Source organism: Martes martes (assembly GCF_963455335.1).
Source record: "Martes martes genome assembly, chromosome: 4".
NCBI lineage: Eukaryota > Metazoa > Chordata > Mammalia > Carnivora > Mustelidae > Martes > Martes martes.
In genome coordinates this window covers 129,934,225-129,955,879 of record NC_137891.1, presented here as the reverse complement: position 1 = coordinate 129,955,879, position 21,655 = coordinate 129,934,225, and positions in this window count along the sequence as shown.

Sequence of the window (21,655 nt, the reverse complement as noted above, 5' to 3'; positions counted from 1 at the left end):
TTATTTTCATAATGAATCTGGGTTTTGATAAGACCCAGTTGGATAATTTTTTCCTCAGGGTCTGTCATGGAGTTGAAGTCAGACAGTGACCAGGGCTTGGCTCTCCTCTAAGACGTCTTCCCTCACAGTGCCTGGGCTGGAATGAATCAAACATCTGGTGAGTGGAGGAGATGGGGCTGTTTCTTTCTTTCCGTATGTCATCACTCCATGTAGATGCTCCACAAGGCAGCCTTAGGATGGCCAGGCTTCCTACATGGGAGCTTAAGCTCCAACAGTTAGTATCCTAAGAAAACTACCTGGGAGCTTAAGCTCCAATAGTTAGTTTCCTAAGAAAAATTAGCAGAAGAGGCACAGCCGTTTCTAACCTAAACCCCAAAGTTACACAGCATTACTTCTGCAGCACTGTATTCATTAAGGCAGTTACCAAGTCCTCCCGGGTTCCTAGGAGAGGACATAGACTCCGTCTCTTCATTGAAGGAGTGTCGAAGAATTGCAGACATCTTTTAAAACCACCACAAATTGCTATGAAGCATAGGTATTGCTATTACTAATTTTATCCAGCTGCAGCTCATTCTCTCAGGGGATTATTAACAGCAAATGTAAAACATTTCATATCGAGTTCATTCTAAAGCTGCCTTCTCCAAATGTGAAATTGTGTTCTCAAGAAACATCCACCAACTTTTATATTAGCCAAAGTAAAACACAACCTGGAAAGAAAATTCTTGTAAAAATACTACTAAGTGTGATGCTATTTCAAGCCAAGTCCATTTTTTAAAGCCCGTCTGTTTAAAAAAGATTATTCCCCATTTTCTTTCTGTCTGTTAACATGGATAATAAAGAAGTGACTGTAATAAGCATATTGGGGCATTTGGTTACTTTTGCAAATGTTAGCGGTACTTTGATCTATGCTAAGTGATGTAGGCCTTTTAGCTAGGAGGTATGCAGCCTGTGGGGCAAGAAAGGGGGGATGTCTGATTCCTCCTAAGTTAACAGAGTCTTCGAAGTATAGCAGTCCCATCATTCCTTAAAGATGAAGTCCTGCTGAGAAGTTTAAATGACTAAGTCAGGCTTTCAGGGAGTTATCTGCTTATCCAATACTGAATCCAGGTCTTTTAACTCATTTCAGTGTTCATTCTATTATCATGCAGTTTCTCAAGATCCCTGGGAAGCTTGTGTAATTTTCTGCTTGGGTATAAAATGCACTGAGAAGTTGAATAGCTTTAGATAGTGATTACATAATAAGTGCTATGCTGATTAAACCCATTCCTATCAAACTGACATACCTTTTCAATAGTGATAAGTTCTTTTATCTTAGAAATAAATAAATCAGTAAACATCCCCCAATTTCCTTCATTCACTGCTATAATTTCATACATATATATCCATATATATATGTGAATTTTGGAATTCATAAGTTTATCTAAACTCTTCTTGAATCTACAGTTGACTCTTAAAAACATGGGAGTAAAGGGTGTTGATTGCCCACATCACTGATAATCTGCATATAATTTTCGGTTCCCCCACAACTTAATCACTAATAGCTATTGTTGACCCGAAGCCTTGCCAATGACATAAACTGTCCATTAATTCATATTTTGTATGTTATATATATATATTACATACTATATTTTACAGTAAAGTGAGCTAGAGAAAATAAAATGTTAAGAGAATCATAAGGAAGATAAAATAAATTTACAGTACTGTATGTATTGAAAAAAATCCACATATAAGCAAACTCATGCAGTTCAAATCCGTGTTGTTTGGGGGTCAACTGTATTAATTTTTTAAGCTTGTATAAATTGTCAATTCTAGAACTCCATGTTCTTTAACTTAAAGTGAACTATTTAAAGCTATGAAGATACCTATAAAGTTTCTGATGGCTCACTGAGCTTTTCTATCTCTATAATAGAGATAATATAAAAAGATATAAAATTTTAAATTAGAGATTCTGTGTCCTTAATTATTTTTTAGTCCATTCCAGCTACAAGTTTTCTTTTTATATACATTCTCTACAGAAATATATTTTTACATTCTACTTTTCTATATATTGTGATGCATATAGAGACAGCATTCATTGCATGGGTATCCCTCTTCTCCCTTCCTATGCTCCATCAAATAGCCCAGACACTGTTTTACAATCCTCAGCACAGTGCCCTAGGTATCCACTATTAGGTGACTAGAACAAGCCCATAATATGAAACCCCTTTGAAACTTCTGTATCAATACTATAGAGTAGCCACATGCTAGTATCCTTAGTCTTTGAGACCCTGATAAAATAACAGTGAAGCAATTTTTAAAAAATACAACAGAATTGGGGTGCCTGGGTGGCTCAGTGGGTTAAAGCCTCTGCCTTCAGCTCAGGTCATGATCCCAGGGTCCTGGGATCAAGCCCCGCTTCCGGCTCTCTGCTCAGCAGGGAGCCTGCTTTCCCCTCTCTCTCTGCCTGCCTCTCTGCCTACTTGTGATCTCTGTAGTCTGTCAAATAAATAAATAAAATCTTAAAAAAAAAAACAACAGAATAATACTGCAAGGATAGAGGAATGGTACAAAAGCCATGAACAGCTGAAACTTGTCAATACAATGTTTAGAAAACAGACAATAGAGAAGTGGTATCTGAGTACACAGACTGACAGCCTAGAGTACACAGAGACAGACAGACAGCAAGAAAACAAGTCCATGTTCCTCCAGAACTCTGGAGGGGCTTGTGACTTGGGATTTGGAGCTAAAGATAAGGGTACTGATTTAAATTCTGTGTATTAGGTATCTTTGACCTTCTATACCCCCATGACATAGAACTCCCAGAAGCTAACCATCACTCTTCTCATTCCCTTCTTTTCATTTTGTGAAATTTCAGAGCACCAAGAATAAACATCCTGAAAACTTCCAGAGACAGGCAAAAGAAAACTGCAAATGATATGGATAGAGACTGACATCAGAATTCTCATCAGCAGCAATAGATACCAGAAGATATTGGATAATGCCTTTTAAAATATTTATCCAGATACAACTCATGTCCAAGAGAACCAACACAACAAGGGGCACCTGGGTGGCTCAGTCAGTTAAGCATCTGCCTTCGGCTCAGATCTTAGGTTCCTGGAATCTAGCCCCGCATTAGGCATCAGGCTCCTTGCTCAGCAGGGAGTCTGCTTCTCCCTCACCTTCTCCCTCTGCCCCTTCCGCTCCGCTGTATGTGCTCTCTCTCTCTCTCTCAAATAAATAAATAAATAAAATCTTGAGGAAAAAAAAAGGCCAACACAACAAAATCATAAAACAACAGAAGAAAAAATTACTCTCAACCTAGAATTCTTTACCTGAATACATCAAGAGTTAGATTAGAATAAAACACTTGAAATTAAAATTTGAAAATATCTACTTGCCATATACCTTAAGAAGATATCATGTTCAGTTAAGTATCAGGATATAAAACCAATAAATGAAACTCAGCTGTGTTTCTATACACTAAAAACAAACTATCAGAAAGGGGAATTTAAAAATACCATTTAAAATTGTATCAAAAAGAATTAAATACCTAGGAACAAATTTAACCAAGGAGGTGCACTGTATACTGAAAACTATAAGACATTGATAAATGAAATTGAGTACACAAATAAACGGAAAAATATTCTGTGCTCATGAACTGGAAGATTGATATTTTTAAAATGTCCCTACTACCCAAAGCAATCTACATATTCAACGTAATCCGTATCAAAATTCCAATAGCATTTTTCACAGAAATTTTAAAAATCCTAAAATTTGGGATGCCTGGGTGGCTCAGTCTGTTAAGCAACTGTCTTGGGCTCAGGTCATGATCCTAGGATCCTGGGATTGAGTCCAGCATTGGACTCCTTGCTCGGCAGGGAACTTGCTTTTCCCTCTGCCTGCTGCTCCCCCTGCTTGTGCTCTCTCTTTGACATGAATAAAATTTTTCAAAAAATTAATTAATTAAAAAAATAAAAATCCTAAAATTTGTATGGAATCACAAAAGACCCTGAATAACCAACTAATCCTTAGAAGAACAAAGCTGGAACATAACACTACCTGATTTTAGACAGCATTACAAATCTATAATAATTACAGTAGTATGGTATTGGCAGGGAAACAGACACATAGATCAATGGAACAGATTAGAAAGATCATAAATGAACAGGGGCGCCTGGGTGGCTTGGTTGGTCAAGTGTCTAACTCTTGATTTTGGCTCTAGTCATGATTGTTTGATCAAGCTCCATTTCAGGCTCCACGCTCAGTGCAGAGTATGCTTGAGATTCTCTCTCTACCTCTCCCTTTGCCCCTCCCCCCACTCATGCTCTCTCCCAAATAAATAAATAAATAAATAAAATCTTAAAAAAAAACCATATGTGATCAATTAATTTATGACAAAGGAGAATGGACAGCAGGTAAAGATAATTTTTAAATAAATTTTGTTGGGAGGGGCGCCTTGGTGGCTCAGTCAGTCAAATTGTCCAGCTCTTGATTTTGGCTCAGGTCATGATCTCAGGGTCTAGGAATCAAGAACCCACATCGGGCTCCTTGCTCAGCAGGGAATTTGTTTCTTCCTCTCCCTCTGCATCCTCTCCCCCGCTCATACTCCTGCTCTCTCTCTCTCTCTTAAATGAATTTTAAATATATAAAATAAATAAATAAATTGTATTGGGAAAACTGGACAGCCACAGGCAAAAATGAAACAACTGCTAGTTTACACCCTATACATAAATCCACTCAAAAGAGATTTAAGATTTAAACATACAACTTTAAACCAGAAAAAGCTGAAAGAAAACATAAATAGTAAGTTCCTTGATATAGGTTTTAATGATAAATTTTTGGCTATGACACAAAGGCAAAGGCAAGAAGATCAAAAATAAAGAAGTGGGGCCACATCAAACCAAAAAGCTGTGGTATAGCAAAGGAAATCATCAACAAAATGAAAAGGCAGTCTATAGAATGGGAGAAAATATTTGAAATAATAATCTGATGTGAGATTAATATCCTAAATATATGAAGAATCCATACAAATCAATCACAAAAACAAAAACAAAGAACAAACAAAAAACCCTCACCAAACAATCTGATTAAAAATTGGCTAGAAGAACAGAATAGACCATTTTCCAAAGAAGACATACAAATGGCCAACAGATACATGAAAAGATGCTCAGCATCACTATCATTAGAGAAATGCTAATCAAAACCATAATAAGATATCTACCACTCACACCTGTTAAGGTGGCTATGATTAAAAGGGAAAAAAAATGTTGTCAAGGATATGCAGAAAAGAGAACTCTTGCGCACTGGTGGGAATGTAAACTGATGCGGACACTTTGAGAAAGAGTATGGAGGATCCCAAAGAAATTAAAAATAGAGATACCATATGATCCAGCAATCCCACTTCCGGTTACTTACCCAAAGGAAATGACAAAGAATATTAAAGAGATGTCTGCATTCCAGGTTCACTGTAGAATTATTCACTACAACAAAGATAAAAACCTTTTGTCCCCATCCTCCAAATTAAGAAACTTGATCAGCTCTGGGTCTCCAGATCATTCCAATGAGTGAGGATTTCCACAGCTTCGCAGAACACTGGAAGAAACATGGATTTCATCAGGATATTGCAGAGCATTAAGTCTGATAAAGAAATAAAGGTATGTAAAATTATTTGAGCAGTCTATCTTTTGCTATTTTGGCATTTCTATCCCACTGTGATCAAAAGAACCAAAATAGGATCTGTCCATATAGGGTAATTCTCTAAGTATGGCAAATCCAACAACGCACAGTGAAGTAGAGAAATGAAAAGTGAAAAATTATTCATATAACCCAACAAATCTCACCAAACAAAACCCACCTAACACCTTTTCTAGAGCAAAGAATGGGGATTGCACTACATTCACTAAACCAGAATATCCTGCCACACTCATTAAACCACCTAGGTTATTTTTCATTTCTCAGTGTTGAAAATATAATATGTAGTGTGTGATAAGGTAAAATGAGTAGAAAAGGCTTCATTCCAACTTTTTGAAACTCTGATCTCTTTTGTGGAAAGAACTAAGCAAATCATGCTCTCTTCTGTGCAGGGCATAGGGAATAGTGGCCCTCACTCCTCATCATGTGCTGAAGGCTGAAATTAATCACTTCTTAGATCTACAAAGTTTGTCCAGCACACAGACAGCCTTGCCCTGCACATATATGCACTTAATACATATTTCTGGATGATGTTTAAAGCTCCTAAAATAAAGTGTTAAATAACAACAATCATAGACCTTGGCAGCATGCCCTATTAGCACATCTTCAACTGTTACATGAGCAGCCCTAAGCGAAAATTAGCTCATGGGGCCCCACTAAATACTCTGCTAAAAATAAGCTTCATCATCTCTCATTTCAATGTTTATGAGGTCACAGGCATCTCATACACTCCATCCAAGTGCTGGTCATGTCAATTCCTTTGAGCTCAGGAAGTTGGCATCTAAAATAAAATGCCAATATTTAGATCCTAATGAATTCCAGGAAATATAATTGGTTTTCCCATCAGGACTGAAAAACACATGGAACTTTCAGCTTTTTATGCAAAAATCCAAGTATAAATCAATATAGTAGGAAGTGTTTAGCACCGGTTTTCTCTTTTGAGTTTTTAAAATCACCTGCCTGCTACCTGCTTGAAGACTTACGACGGAATCTTGTGTTTGATGGAGGTTTGACACATACTTGTTGTTATTGCTATAAATGCCAGAGTCCATAAACAAAAAAATTAGAAAGGATCTAAGACATGCCCATCTCCCAGTATAGTTTTAAGAGTTAACTGCAGTAAAATGAGTAGAAAGCATAGCACATTGTAAAGTTCAAAATGTTAGCTTCTAACACTATTACCTGTCATATGCCCAAAACACTCATCTCTTAATGATCCCTTTGCAGTATTTTGGTTTCTCCAAACATTTTTTTTCCTCAAGAGTGAACCATTTAGCTTTCTTCATGTAAAACATTTTAGTTTCCCTCCAATGTCTAAATAACTATGCCTGAATTAAACTTCCTTCTCATTTTTCTTAGAACATACCTTCACTGTAGGGATGGCTTGCAATATCAGCCCTTAGCAACCCCTGCCAAATGCTAACCCGATTCTTTAGATAAGTAGACCTCACTGGCACGTCAGAGCTCATGTATGGCCACAGGTCAGCATCAAGTTCAGTGGTTTGATACCAAAGGCTTAGGAGTTAGAGTGCTTCACCTGACTCATTCTAACCATGTCACCTTCTTTTGTTAAAATGTCCTAGGGACTTCAGTACCTTCTTTTCCATTATTAATGACCTATGATTCATCAGGCTCTAAGACCCGTCACTAAATTAATCTGAATTAAGTTAGATGCCCTTATTTAATGGCGGTTCTATGGGTCCAGAGCTGGTTTGAGAAAAAGCAAAATATCAATCCCATATTCTTATAAATACTCAGGTTCACATATTTTCATCTACAGTTCATCTTGTTAATGTCAGCCTTCATAATTTATTGACCATGTAAAAATATTTTAGTATGGGAAGTGGAGAAAATGAGTGAGAATAAATCATTCAGTGCTCTTCCACAAGTCACAGTCCAGTCCAGAAGACCTTCATTTTAAATTTTGCATTCAAGTGCCAGTTGAGACAAATTGGTTAACAGTTCATCATGGGAGCAATTCCAGAGCTCATTCATTTAGACTCGAAGGACTTTTCAGCGTCACCAGAGGCAGCCAGCACATAGTTGGTGACCTCAGGAAGAACACAGTATTTGGAGATTTAGAAAAACTACAATATATGCTTCAGTCCTTAAAATTCATCATCTGATTTCCTCTATCTCGTTTCCACTGGGTAAGAAACATCTGTCAACACATGTGCCATTGGCCTGTTATTCTTCCTAATGTGGTTATTGAGGTTGACTCTCTACACCCCGACAGAGAGAAAAGACATTCTGACACATAGGCAAGCACCATGGGATAATGTAAAATATGCAAGGGTTAAACAATGACTTCCCCCTTCCCCCCATCCCTATGACTCTACCTAGAGGGAAAACTATGCCTTGTTTTAAATAACACTACCCTTTCCTATAATCCTGTATACTAGGAATTTACATTATAAAAGTTCACTTTATTATTTTTTTCCTAACAGAACAACATATGTTATGCTTACATTTGAAAGCAATCTCGGAAAATGGGCCTGCATGTGAATGCAATTGGCTTCGAGTTCACATTTCGCTTAGACAAAACTGTGAGCAAAACACATGTTTTTCCATCTAAGCTAGAAGATGGAAAATGACGCATTATTTTTTAGACTTTTGTGGCATGCACTTTAGAATCAGTGCATATTTTTTCATGCACATTTTCACAAATGTCAATGCTGATACATCCATCAGATCTGATGTGTTCAATCCCTTCAGCACCTGGAGAACTTGCATTCTTGAAAATATTTTTTCCTCCTAACTTTTCAATTTGCTTCTGAGAATTGTAATCCTTTTTGACGAGTGATAAGTGAGAAACAGAACCCTCCATCTTCGTGTCCTACAAAGGAATAAGAACATTCTTACATGCTTGCTCTTAATTCCAGGTAAATCAAAGAACGCCTGTTTCACTCACAAGTACACCAAGTAATCTCTTCAGGTCCTCACAAAACTCAAGAAAAAAACTGAAGCTAACTTGCCACTAATGTGGTACAGGCGACGTCAGATAACATGGTACAGGCAGCAATGACCTGATCACAAATACATTGCAAACAAACCAGCAGAGATCATTATTTAGTTGGAGAAGTACTTTTTCCTTTGTGGTTGGTTAAAAAAAGAAAGGCTTTTTCTAAAATTCTATTTTTTTAGTAAAATTTAGCTAGAAGAGGGAAATTGTAGGCCTTCGTTTGAGCTATACACATTTAAGAATAAGGTTACCGGGAAGCCAGACACTGATTGGAAAGGAGACAAAAAAAGGACATTCCCCATGAGTAAAGTAATCTATTCAATATTAGGAATGGCAGGATGCCAACGATAGATATGTATAGAGAGTGAGTTCCCCCAGTTTATGCAGAAGGGGTAGAGGTAAGCAGGCCATGTACTGTTTGCTATAAGTAAGATGTGTGGCGTTTTATCTTTACTTCTTTCGAGTACATGATTGATTTTGAAACAGGAGGGGCAGATAAACTATCCACTGAGCTGAGAATATAAAGAAAGTTAGAACATTTTATTCACTTACTCAATATCTGAGTAATTTAAGAACCAGTGGTTCTTAAAATCAAGAGCAAAATTCTATTTTGTAATATGCTGTCAGAATCAATGTGCCTTTATTCAGCTCTTTCTGCATATCACTTCTCATGCCTTTGGCTAAGACCAAATGTAGCATTTGTAAGTTAAATGACTTTATACACATTAGCAAGTAGCTTAGCTTAGAGAGGTAGGTATTATCTTGAGGCTACAGCATCAGGGTGAAGTCTCTTGACCTAAGAATATATGAAAATTTGTCCCTTCTCTAGTTCAGATTAAAGGATGAATGTACTTTCTTTTAAGCACAAAATAGTATAATGCCTGTAAAATAGGCAAATAAATTAAACTTTATTTTAAAATATATTATAAGTAAAAGGAGCGCTAACATAATTAAGTCTCAGTAGTGAACAGAAATAAGTTGGTTGCATAAATATAAATATTTACTCCAATGAGCAGCTTGGTCATCAGCATTTACTCCAGAGTCTTCAGAGCATGAAATGAAATGCGGTTGGTGGTAAACTATCATTTCAAATGATAAAGTCAATGTTAATCCTTTCTTGAGCACAAATATAGAGACTACAGATTTCAAATAGGATCAATTAACTCTCTGTCACAATCAATCCCTAAAGGGTTTCTTTTAGCTTGAAAATGTGTAACAAAAACAAAAAGATTAATTCAGATGACTTGAATCCTTGCTGTGGAGTGAAGAATATACAGATTACCAACAGTTAACTTAAGTATCAACAACCACAATAAATTATACATCACACACAGGCACACATTTGGCATGTCTATCGATCAATCCTCATTAGCAATTGATGAAGCTCCAAGTCTGGGGTGATGGTGTGCTCTAATTCTATGACTAGGAACGTTTTATTGTCATAGTGCCCTTATTATTCGCAGAAGAGCTCTGGTTTATATTATTATACTTTAGAGCTACATTATCTAAGACCCAGGTAGTTGATATGGTGTCTCTTAGTATGAATTCTCTTACTTTCTTGTTTTCTATTACATCTTGTCTCTAGTTGAGCCGTACAAGTCTGGCCTTCCTGCGTAGCAATGTTAATATACTTAATATTAATATACTCATTGCACTCAACATTAATGTACTCAAGAAAGAGAATGAGAATTTCTCTGTGTATAATTGCTTGAAGCCCAATCCTTCAAAAAGTCTTTATTCTCTTCCCACAAAGAGTTCAACAAGTACCTGTCTTATGCTCCTACTATTCCTATTACTAATTGCTATCACTTAGGTGTGTTTCACCTAATTTCTTCCAGATGTGAAAACCTATGCAATGCACTTGAAGTTTCCACGAGTTGGGGCTGCACTTACCTGCCTGCAGACTCCCCATCGTCACTCAAGATATCTTTCCTCTATTTGTGCTTTTTGTTTGCAATTGTACTCCGTTCCAGGGCAACAGCAGCTATATAATTATACATCGTTAAAGTGGAATGTGAAGGACACGGTACAAACGGCGCACCCAGGATAGACTGCTGCATAGATGAGGCCTTTGCTATTTACTTCCTCCTGCCCGGATGGGTTTGTTACATTTGGGGGTCAGAGAAGATATTTGGAGGTCGAAATAATCCCTAGGGCACCATGATGAAGATTTTTGGGTAAAAGGAATCAATTTGAGGGGCTCAGGCCAAATTCTTGGAAACAGACTTGTTCAGGGACACTGAGGTCATTCATATACAATCTTGAGTCGTGTCTCTGATACAGTATGTACCCACTCAGCCTCTGGAAACTCCTCAGCAGAGCCCTAAAATCTAGCGTTAGGCTGGCTGTGTCATCACTGTAAGGAGAGAGGTTTCCCGGGCCTAGAAGATCCAGGTGGTGGAAATACGAGTCATTGTGATAAAGGCAGCAGCAAGAAGTGAAGTCGTGATGACAAATGCCATCAGCAAACCTGACAGCCATAGCACCTGAGGCATCAGAGCTGGTCATTTCTGACAGGCTCTGACAGCAGCAACAGCTGCTACAGAATGCAGTAGCCAGGGGATGGAGACTCCACCAGCAATAGTAGCCAGAAATCATCAACTCTCACTAGTGATGGGAAGATGGCAGGGGATGAAGAGTTAGGAGGATAGAATTTGAAGTTCAAAACCACTGTGTCAGATCCCTATACTCTGTGGTCACCAAGCGTGGTGTGACCTATAGAAAAAAGGATAATCGGGATAATTATCAGTTATCTGTTTCCCTTACAGCTCTTAGGCAGACACAAACTTTCGGAAGGACACTCACAGTAGCAAGGACGCCCCGCATATGGTAGTCAAGAGAATCATATGTTTCTATCTCATGATGGTTAAGCAACAATTGAAGGGAAAAAATAACATCTGTTGAAAGCCTTCCCATAATTATGTAATTTAATCCTTACACCAACACTGCAAGTTCTGTAATCACGAAACCCATTTTATAGATGACTAAAATGGGTCTTGGAAAGATTTAAACGATTTGCCCAAATACATGCAAATAAGGACATAGCTGAGATGTGAACACAGATCTGACTAACTCCAAAGCCAATGCTCTTTCCATTAGACTCTGCTGCCTCTGTGGGAGCCTGAGACAAACAATGGAAACAAAACCACCACAGACACCCAGCCCCACTCCCAGCCAGTCTACCTCCTGGCCCCTGCAGAAGGAAGCAGATGTGGAGCAAAATATCCATGGGCTCTGAAAACTGAGTTGCTGACACTGCTGCTGCTCCCTGCCAAGTCCCTTGCTCTGAGGGCAGTTTGGTGTCAAGAATGCTGATAATCACTGTAAATGGAGGAGTAGGACTCTTAGCCCGGGACATGAGGGGAGCGCATAAATAGTTTTGGCAGCAGCATCTATACTGTGGTACTGGGAGGTACATGCTTTTCACATAGAAAATAAAAAATAAAAATAAACAGATTGTCTGGAACTCTTCCAGCAGCCCCCCAGCTGACCCCCAGGGCTTAGAAGCCAGTGTTCTGTCCCAAATGTGGTTTTTCCTCTTAAATACTTGCAGATACCAGGTGAGGTACTTATTCATTGCATGGGTAGACAGGGATTCTACCCCAAGAGGACTGGTGGGACACCAGGAATGATGGGATTTGGGTTGCTGCAAATCCAAAGTGGGAAACGAGGTTCTTTCCAAGGCAAAGAGCACCAGCATTTTCACATGGAAGATGTGAAAAGAGAGCTAGCCTTTTGTGGAAAGTAAGATACAATGGGAAGTCTCCTCAACTTCCTCAGTGATGTCCAACAATGAAGGAGAATTTGGAAGAATCATGAGCGTGGGGGGAGGGGGTCAATTTCACTTTTTAGTTGACAGATAATTCTTTTAGATATTTGAATTGGCATCAGGGTGGTTTTCTCTAATGTCTATATGAACAAAGACTGACTTGTCCTTAAAACGTCATTACATTGAAACTACAGAGAATATTTCCAACAAGTGGGAATCCATTTCTTGCATTTTTTTTTAATCTTTTCATAGTTGAGTCTGTGAAAAAAGAAAATATTTCCATGTTGGCACTCATGTTTATCGAGCATCTATTCCTTTCTCTTCTCTATGCTGGGCTTTAAATGTATTATCTCAGTTACTTTTCATAAAATACCTCGAAGTACTTTACAAATCACAGTTACATATGTTGAGCATCTACACTGCACCACTATGTCATTTATGTATATTGTTTAACCTAATCCTCCATAAAGTACCCATGATTTTCTCCTTTTTATAAACAGCAATAAAAATAATAAGGAAGAAGTGTAGATATAATCATAACTTAGGGGGGCCTGGGTGGAGCAGGTGGTTGAGTGTTGTAGTCATGGTTTCAGCTCAGGTCGTGATCTCAGTGTCTTGAGATCAAGCCCTGCATTGGGCTGCGTGCTCAGAGTGGAGTCTGCTTAAGACTTTCTCTCCCCCTCTCTCTGCCCCTCTACCCCGTGCTTGTGCTTTCTGTCTTTCAAATAAATAATCTTTAAAAATAATAACTTAAAAATTACTCTCTGCCTGGCATTGTTCTAAATACTTTTCTTGCATTAAGTAACTCTATGAAACAAGTACTATGGTTATACCCATTTCACACGTAAAGCATTTGGCTGAGAGAGTTTATGTAATTTGCCCAAAATTATATAGCCACTGAGGATTAAATCCAGTCCGCTGGATTTCAGTGTCCATCATTTTAACCCCTGCGTAATATTTCCCCACAACTTAGCAAGGTGAGACTCAAGAGAAATTCAATTTCCTACATCAGATCCTACAGTTATAAAGAATAGACTGAGCAAGATCCCAGGGTTTTGTAGGTTTGTTTTGTTTTTTTACTTCAAAGCCCATATTTTTCCACTTCATCACCAGACTGCCTTTATAAGTAGTATTTCTTTGGCAGTGAGATTCTACCACAAGGCCCACAACACAAACTCTTAATTATTAACACCCATTGAGTTCTTTTTGTGAGACATTCCCGGACGTGAAGCCTTTGCCTGTTAGGCACACTGAAAGGTTGAGGATAGTACTTCAAAGTTAAACAATGAAACTGTGAAAGGCATTACAAACAATAAAAATAAAATTGACACTTTTGGCTTAGGCAAAGATAATATAGCTAGAAATAGTTCTCCCCTCCCCCTTTTTTTAAATCTAAATCTCACTGACAGGATATGAAAACAAAATCTGGTTTTCTCTAAGAAATGGCATTTTCTAAGTCAGCTATACATTTGAGAAGCCAAATATTAGATCCATCCTGAAGTAAATTTTCAAATGATTTATTCCATATATATATTCCTAATGATGGCAAAATGAATGATCTGTTCTTGCACATATAAGTATGCTCATATTCATAGACCTGGGATAGATCTAGAAAAATATATCCATTTGTATTTATTTAATGACATTCTTAAATGGGTCTTTTAAACCAAAGTAGGCAACATACTGTATCACTTACACATTTTGTTTTGGCATGAATCCACAAGTCATCTTTTACTAGGGAAAGTTTATTCCGAAGTTTTATTGATTATTTACATCTCTTAAAACTGATGAGTAAGATTTCCATATAATTTATATACCTTTTTCATTTTCCTTTCAATCTTTACATATTATTATCCATGATGAGCTATAGCCAAATGTAAGAATAATTTCATACAGAATACATAAGCCATGCCTCACCCTATCATGAAATAGATATAATACCAAACTATCGAATGAATGCTAAACTAAGTTTTATATATATTTTTTAACTTTTTTTTTTAAGGCAGGCAGAGGGAGAAGCAAACTTCCCACTGAGCAAGGTGCCCAATGTGGGACTCGATCCCAGGACCCTGGGGGCATGACCTGAGCCAAAGGCAAACACTTAACCGACTGAGCCACCTAGGCGTCCCCTAACTTTTATTTTCAATGAAGACAGTCTTACTAATTCTGAATTCATTCTAGGCTAGAGCCAGATGTGAAATATAATTTTATAGATGTATTTCTTCAGAACCCTACCTTCTCATGCTATCTATAATTGACATCAGGATGGCTCAGAAGGGAGGAAAACATAGTTTGAGAGAATGAATCCCATCTTTATTAATATCTGAATACCCTGTACATGTCTTACTTGCTGTATCACTCTTAATCCATTTCCCGAGGATTTATGGGCAACCACTTACCCTGGATTATCTAGGGCAAACAAATTAAAATGGTTTATTCATACATGCAACTAACGCAAGCTGCATTATAGTGTAATTATATGTGTATATAATATTTATATTCCTTATTAAATTTTAAGATCTTGAAGGATAGAGATCAACATCCTAAGCAATTTTGTATCTTCCATGGTACCTCGTGTAGTGCTTTGTACACAGTAGGTCTTCAAATGCATATTAAATAACTGGATGGTATTCATTATTTGGAATTGGATTTGACTGGATATAATAAAAAATCTAAAATTAACAGTGGCCTAAAAAAATAAAAATAACTGGCCAGAGAGACTGTGGACTCTGAGAAACAAACTGAGGGTTTTGTGGGTGGTAGTGGGGGGGTGGTGAGCTTGGTGGTGGGTATTATGGAGGGCACGTATTGCATGGAGCACTGGGTGTGGTGCATAACAATGAATATTGGAACACTGAAAAAATAAAATAAAATTAAAAAAATTAACTGGTCTGCAGGAGATAGATGCATACATCTTTCTCATGTCATAAAGAGAACATAGGTAGGCAGTCCAAAAATACTATATTAACTCTGCTATGTCTTATTTCCTCTGTCTTGTTCCTTTATCATTTACAATACATTGGCTCAAGATCTGGAGTGGTTGTCTAAACTCCAGCCATCATATCTGTTTTCCAGGAAGCAGAAAGAAAGGAGGGAGAAAAGAATATCACGACCTCCTTTTTCTAAGGAGGCTTCCAAGTAGTCCTGCACCACACTTTCATTTAGATTTCACTGAGCAGAACCTAGTCACATAACCACACCTAACTAGAAGGGAAGCTGGCAAATGTATCCTGATAGCTAGGTGTATTAGTGTCTCATAAGCTTAACTGATATATTAATAAAATGACTAAAATGGAATTTTAAGGAAGATATATATCACAAGTACCCATCAAAGATGAACAGAACCACTCCTAATGGAATATAATATTAAGATTTGGAATATATTCTCAAATATTTGTATGAAGACCTCTTTCAGTTTATTGCATTTCAGCACCGACTTATTAACCACATGTTATATAACAGGAACTCTTCTTAGCACTGGAGATTTTTTGTTTGAGGAATTTATAATTAGAATAGTCAAAAATTTTTCTACTGACACTGACAGAAACCCTATTCAAATTCATATTTTTTGCTGTTTTTAATATCTATCCATCCAATTTATCTATATACCTCCCTACTTACTTATTTTTAAATCAAAGAAGGGAAGAGTTCCTGAGTCAAATGTGTGCTTATAAACTATTAAAACATGAAAGAATGGATCACTTGTTTTGTCATTTTTTTTTTATGATTTTATTCATTTATTTGATAGAGAGAGCAAAAGCAGGGGGCGCAGTAGGCCGAGAGAGAGGGAGAAGCAGGCTCCCCACTGAACAGGAAGCCCAATATGGGGCTCGATCCCAGGACCCTGGGATCATGACCTGAGCCAAGGGCAGACACTTAACCCACTGAACCATGCAGGTGTCCCCGTTTTGCCATTGTTATGAATTTATGCTTATATACCTGGAATAAACCATCTGAAATTTAATTCAGGATGGATCAAATTTTGAACACTGAATTGTGCTGCTAACTTAGAAAATAATATTTCTTAAAGAAAACAAGATTTCATTTTCATTTCCTTGATAAAGGTAAATAGGTAGGTAGGTAGATTGATAAGTACATAATTTTTTTTTAAAATAACATGCATGCGTATGATGTAAGCACAATTCTAAGTTCTTGGTGTATATTATCTCCTTTAAATTCACAACAACCCTGTCAAGTAGGTACTACTATTCTTATTTTATAACTGGGGAAATAAGAACAAAAAGATTAGTAAATAATGAGCCTGACATCAAATTCAGACAATCTGGCTCCAGAATTCTCCTGGATGCTATCCCACTTCTTGGAATGAATGCTTTCTAAGCAACATATATTTAAAAAAAAATAATAACTCATCAAAATAATTCTAAATATAAAATAAAATGTAAACAAAACCTATTATAATCAACTTTCTTTTATATGTTACCTTTTATACATTTTTTATTGACTTACTTCTTTTAGGCAATATTGTGAATGCCTCCCCAATCCTAGATCTTACGTGTTTTGATTAATCATAATTAATATTCTCTTTGTGATGCTCAGATTGACTGGTGGGAGCCTCCATGTGACTCCTTTATATTTTTAAAACTGCTTCCAAAATCATTGCACATATACATGCTTTTTGACAAGACGATATTCTAGACTCATCCTGAATTTTCCAACCTTTCTGTTAAATGGAATAGGAACTTGATGGCTAGAGCTTAAGCAGCCATCTTTTACCATGAAGTATACACTTATCTTGAGGATGGGAGAAGAACAAACTAGAAATCTTATTTTTGTTAGCAACTGCCAAACAAGTCTTAGTCTGCTTGACATTAGACTTAATTTACGTGACGAGAGAGAGGCATTGACCTTGTTTATGCTGCTCTTATTATGATTTTCCAAAATTTGTAACTTTATCTAATTCTGTTACACTGGGGTCAGAGCAGTTGGAACTCATAGTACAAATGTGGCTGCTGGGACCTGGGCCTTCCTCAGGCTGATGGTTAGGGCCAAGTACGAAAGAAGGGGTTTTGGATGAATCAGTTGCTTCTAAAAATCTACTGTGTAAAATGATATACCAGGAAGTGTCTGATGTAGATCAAGCATCAACTAGGTTATTATCCAGGATTAAGTATATGTCAGGAAAGGTCCAAGGCAAGATTTAGAAACTACTCTAATTGTTTCACCCTGTGTTTCTATTCTGGCACATACATCTTATATATATATTACAGCCAGTGGACCACGAGTTGGCTAGTTTAAGCCATTACTGATATTCATTTGTTTGTTCATTTATTCATTCATTCATTCATTCACCAAAAATGTATTTAGTGACTAGGGTGCACCGAGCATCATTCCAAGAATGCAGCAGTAAATAGAAAAGACAAAAAAAAAAAAAAAAAAAATCCTGCCCTCATTGGCATGGAGGGAGACAGAAACTACTCAATCAAAATCAGTAAAATATATGTATGTCAGAAGGTGATAAGTACAAAGAGAAAAATAAGAAAGAAGGGAAGGAGGATAAGGAGTGTCAGGTGGGTGACAATTTTAGATGACTCAACAAGAGAGGCCTCACTAAGAAAATAGCATTTGAGGGAAGCAGGTGAGGTAATAAGTCATTTGATATTTGTATTAGAGCATTCTAGGTAGAGAGAAGAGCAAGTCCCAAGTCCTTTTGCCTGCTGTACTGTGAACGGACTAGGCATGGGGCAGGAGTCACAGAAAACAGTTATTCAAAGGAGAGGTGATGGTGGCTGGAACAGGGTAGTGTAGTCAAATTCTGGTAATGAAGAGTAGTCAAATTCTGGGTACCTTTAGAAGATAGTACTGATAGAATTTGCTCTGAGGGGTTGGATGTGATTTATGAGTGAAAGAGAGAAATTGAGAATGATTTCAAGGTTTTTGACCTGGGCAACTGTAGGGATAGTGACATCAATTACTGACATGGTAAAGACTATATGAGAAGAAGGCATTGGGAAGAAGATCTCAGTGTCTGGGAAATCCAGAAAATTTTCAACTTCGCTGTTGATATTCTAATTTTTTTCTAAAGCCAACATTCAAATTGACCACATAGACCTCTTCATTGTGCTCATACTTTAGGGGCCCCTGCCTTGGCTCTCCCCTGGCTACACTTCTCTTCACAGGTTAAGGTTTTCATGGAACTAAGAGGATGTGTCACAGCCTCTTCTAGATGTAGGATTTGGGGATTCCCTGTAGGATTTGGAGATTCCCTGTCAAATGTCCCAATCCCACTTCCACAGTCTATATAGATGTCCATCTTTCTAAGAGTGGATCAGTCTATTAATGCATACATCTCTAGGCAAATGCATAGCTAAGAGATGGCTGAATGTGAGTAGAAGAGGTTGTGGCTAGAGCTTGGGGTGAGTTGCCCACTCTATGGGGGATCCTCTAGAAGTAGGGTCCTCTAGAAGTAGGGTCAGGCTGCATTGTTGTACATGATATCATAACCTTCTCTTTTATAATAACAGGCATGGATTTATTTTTTCAGATGAGATTTTGAAAGTGGCTTGACTTTGAAAGGAGTACTCTCTGAATATGCTCCCACGGTCCTTAGCTTGGTATTGAAAACCTGTGCCACGTGTTGAAATGCTACTGATCCCCTCTCTATTCTCAGTTTCTATACCTGTAAAATGGGGCAGATGCCTCAAAAGCTGCTGTGATGAAAAAGTGAACAAGTGAAATGTAAAGTAGATAAGAGAAACGGTAAGCATACTGCCTCACACATAACAAACATTTGAGAGACTGCTCTATTCTGTCTAAAGAACACCTTACATATCCATGCATTCTTAAATTCTCAAAAAACATATGTGAGTGCAGCAGTAATGGAAGGATGTATTCACATGTTTTTCTTATGCCCACTGAATTCTCTTTTGCTTGAAATCATGAGACAGCATTTAGATTCAGATCAGTAACTCCTGTGTTCTGTTTCAGGAGCTAGCGCTGTGCTTACTTCTTCAGTCAAATACAGAATTCCCATTAGTGTTGATGGTAATTACCCCTACAGAACAAAGCATGATGAGTGGAGCCCCTGCTGAGGAATTACTTTAATGACTTTGAACTTTAAGAAAGAAACTTAAGAAAGCTACACATGATGACAATCTCAGGGCCTGAACTCCTGCTGCCTCCCAAACTACTATTTTCAATTGGTGGTTCTGAGTAGGTCACTTCTGGGGCATGTTGTTTTTTATGACCAAATAGTTAGAAGCATATTAGAGACAAAGTGCTTTGAATTTGTAGTTCAACATTTGATGACTGATAGTGGTAATACTCATGGCCTACCATAAAAAGTCCCAGCTTTCAATTCAAAAGTCAGTCTATATTATCATGTAGTATTAATGATAATGATAGAGGTAGTGGTAGTAACTGTATTAATAGCATCCACCTATATTATTGTCACTATAAATTTCTGATCACCAGCCTAAACTGGAGCCTCAACCCTACCTGGCATTTTTTCTCTTGTGACTTCATTCTCCGGCTTACAGTAAAAATATTTCTATCTTTTATACCTCCTACATTCTTTATACCTTTATTGAACCATGCTGGAAAACAGACCATACAGGTATGCAAACGAATTCCCAATACATTAAGTTAAATTATACTAAATAAAACTTTTCCTCAAAATTAAAAATAGAATTACCATATTATCCACCAATCCTACGTCTGGTTATATGTCCAAAAGAATTGAAAGCAGGATGTTCTATTTGCATGGTCATGTTCATAGCAACACCATTCACAATAGTCAACATGTAGAAGCAACCTGAATGTCAGTCAGTGGGCAAATGGATAAACAAAATTAGACCCCGACTCACTAAGGAAATGGTATCTATATCCAATGGAATATTATTCAGCCTTAAAAAGGAGGGAAACCTTCATATGCTACAACATGGATAAAACTTGATGACATTATGCTAAGTGAAATAAGTGAGTTACAGAAAGACAGATACTGTATAATTTTAATTACATGAGGTATCTAAAGTAGTCCAGTTCATAGAAACAGAAAGTCCAATGGTGGGTAAAAGAAGAAGGTGGGAGGGGGGAGAAACGGGAGTTGTTTAATTGCTATAGAGTTTCAGATTTGCCAGATGAAAGAGTTCTGGAGATCTATTTCATAACAATGTGAATATTGTTGGTACTATTCAACTATACACTTAGAAATGGTGAAGAGGTAGATTTTTTTATATTTTTTTTGCCACAACAACAACAAAAAAAACCTCTGAAAAATAAGCAAAATACACACACACACACACACACATAAAACAAAACAAAACAACCTCCACCTTTTTTGTGTTGTGTTATAGTTGTTAAAAAACATGCTCATGTGCTTATTGCATACCATACCCCATGCAGGTTCAAAATTTTGGCAGTCTAGTTTTGCTTTCCTCTCCAAAAGGACAGTGTTCCTATGAAATCTTTTATAAGCTGAATGGGGTAAAGAGTATCCCTTACTTCTCAAAATTGTGCGTTTCACCACTTTATTTTTATGAAAGACCTAAATTAATTAATACAATAATGGCTCTTTTCGTAAAACCAAAAATTCTCTTCGAATTCCTTTTGGTACTGATGTAGGTCTTCTATAAAAGCGAAGTGGCTTAAGGAAAACCTGAAAGGCAAGGGGTATCTGTATTTATTTGGCAATCAATACTGGGGAGTTAAGAGTGTGGCAGTATAATGAAATTTAGAAATGTAGCAACATAATTCTGGGTATTCATCCTCTAAAAAATATTATTGAATATTATGAAATGCTCTTTATTGCTGGGGGAATCCAGTGCTGATTTCCAGTTTAAATGACTTTCTTGACTTTATAAGGCCAAAGCATTTACAAGAAACACCAACTATATAGCAAGAGAGATTTAAACCACCTCATAGGCATTCCTTGGCCTGAGATCACTTGAACAATTTCTAGAAGGAAAAATCAATTTGGTGTTTACCTATGTACAAAAACAGTTATGTTCTTGAAAAATTGTTTTAAATGCAAAATTTTGTGTAGCAAAGTTATTTTCTTGCTTATATTTAAAAGTTGGAAAATTGTTTTTCCAGAAAACATATTCATCCCAAGACATACGTAGTGTTCTAATTACATCAACATAGGCAGTTTTTCAAGAATGCATCTACTCTATTGGCGGAATTCTTCACAGAAAGGCACAAACTTAGAAATTCTATCAAAAAATTGTTGGAAAGTCATAGAATGACTGGCAAAATTTTGGCAGACTAAAAAAGTTACCAGTAAAGCCAGACACTCA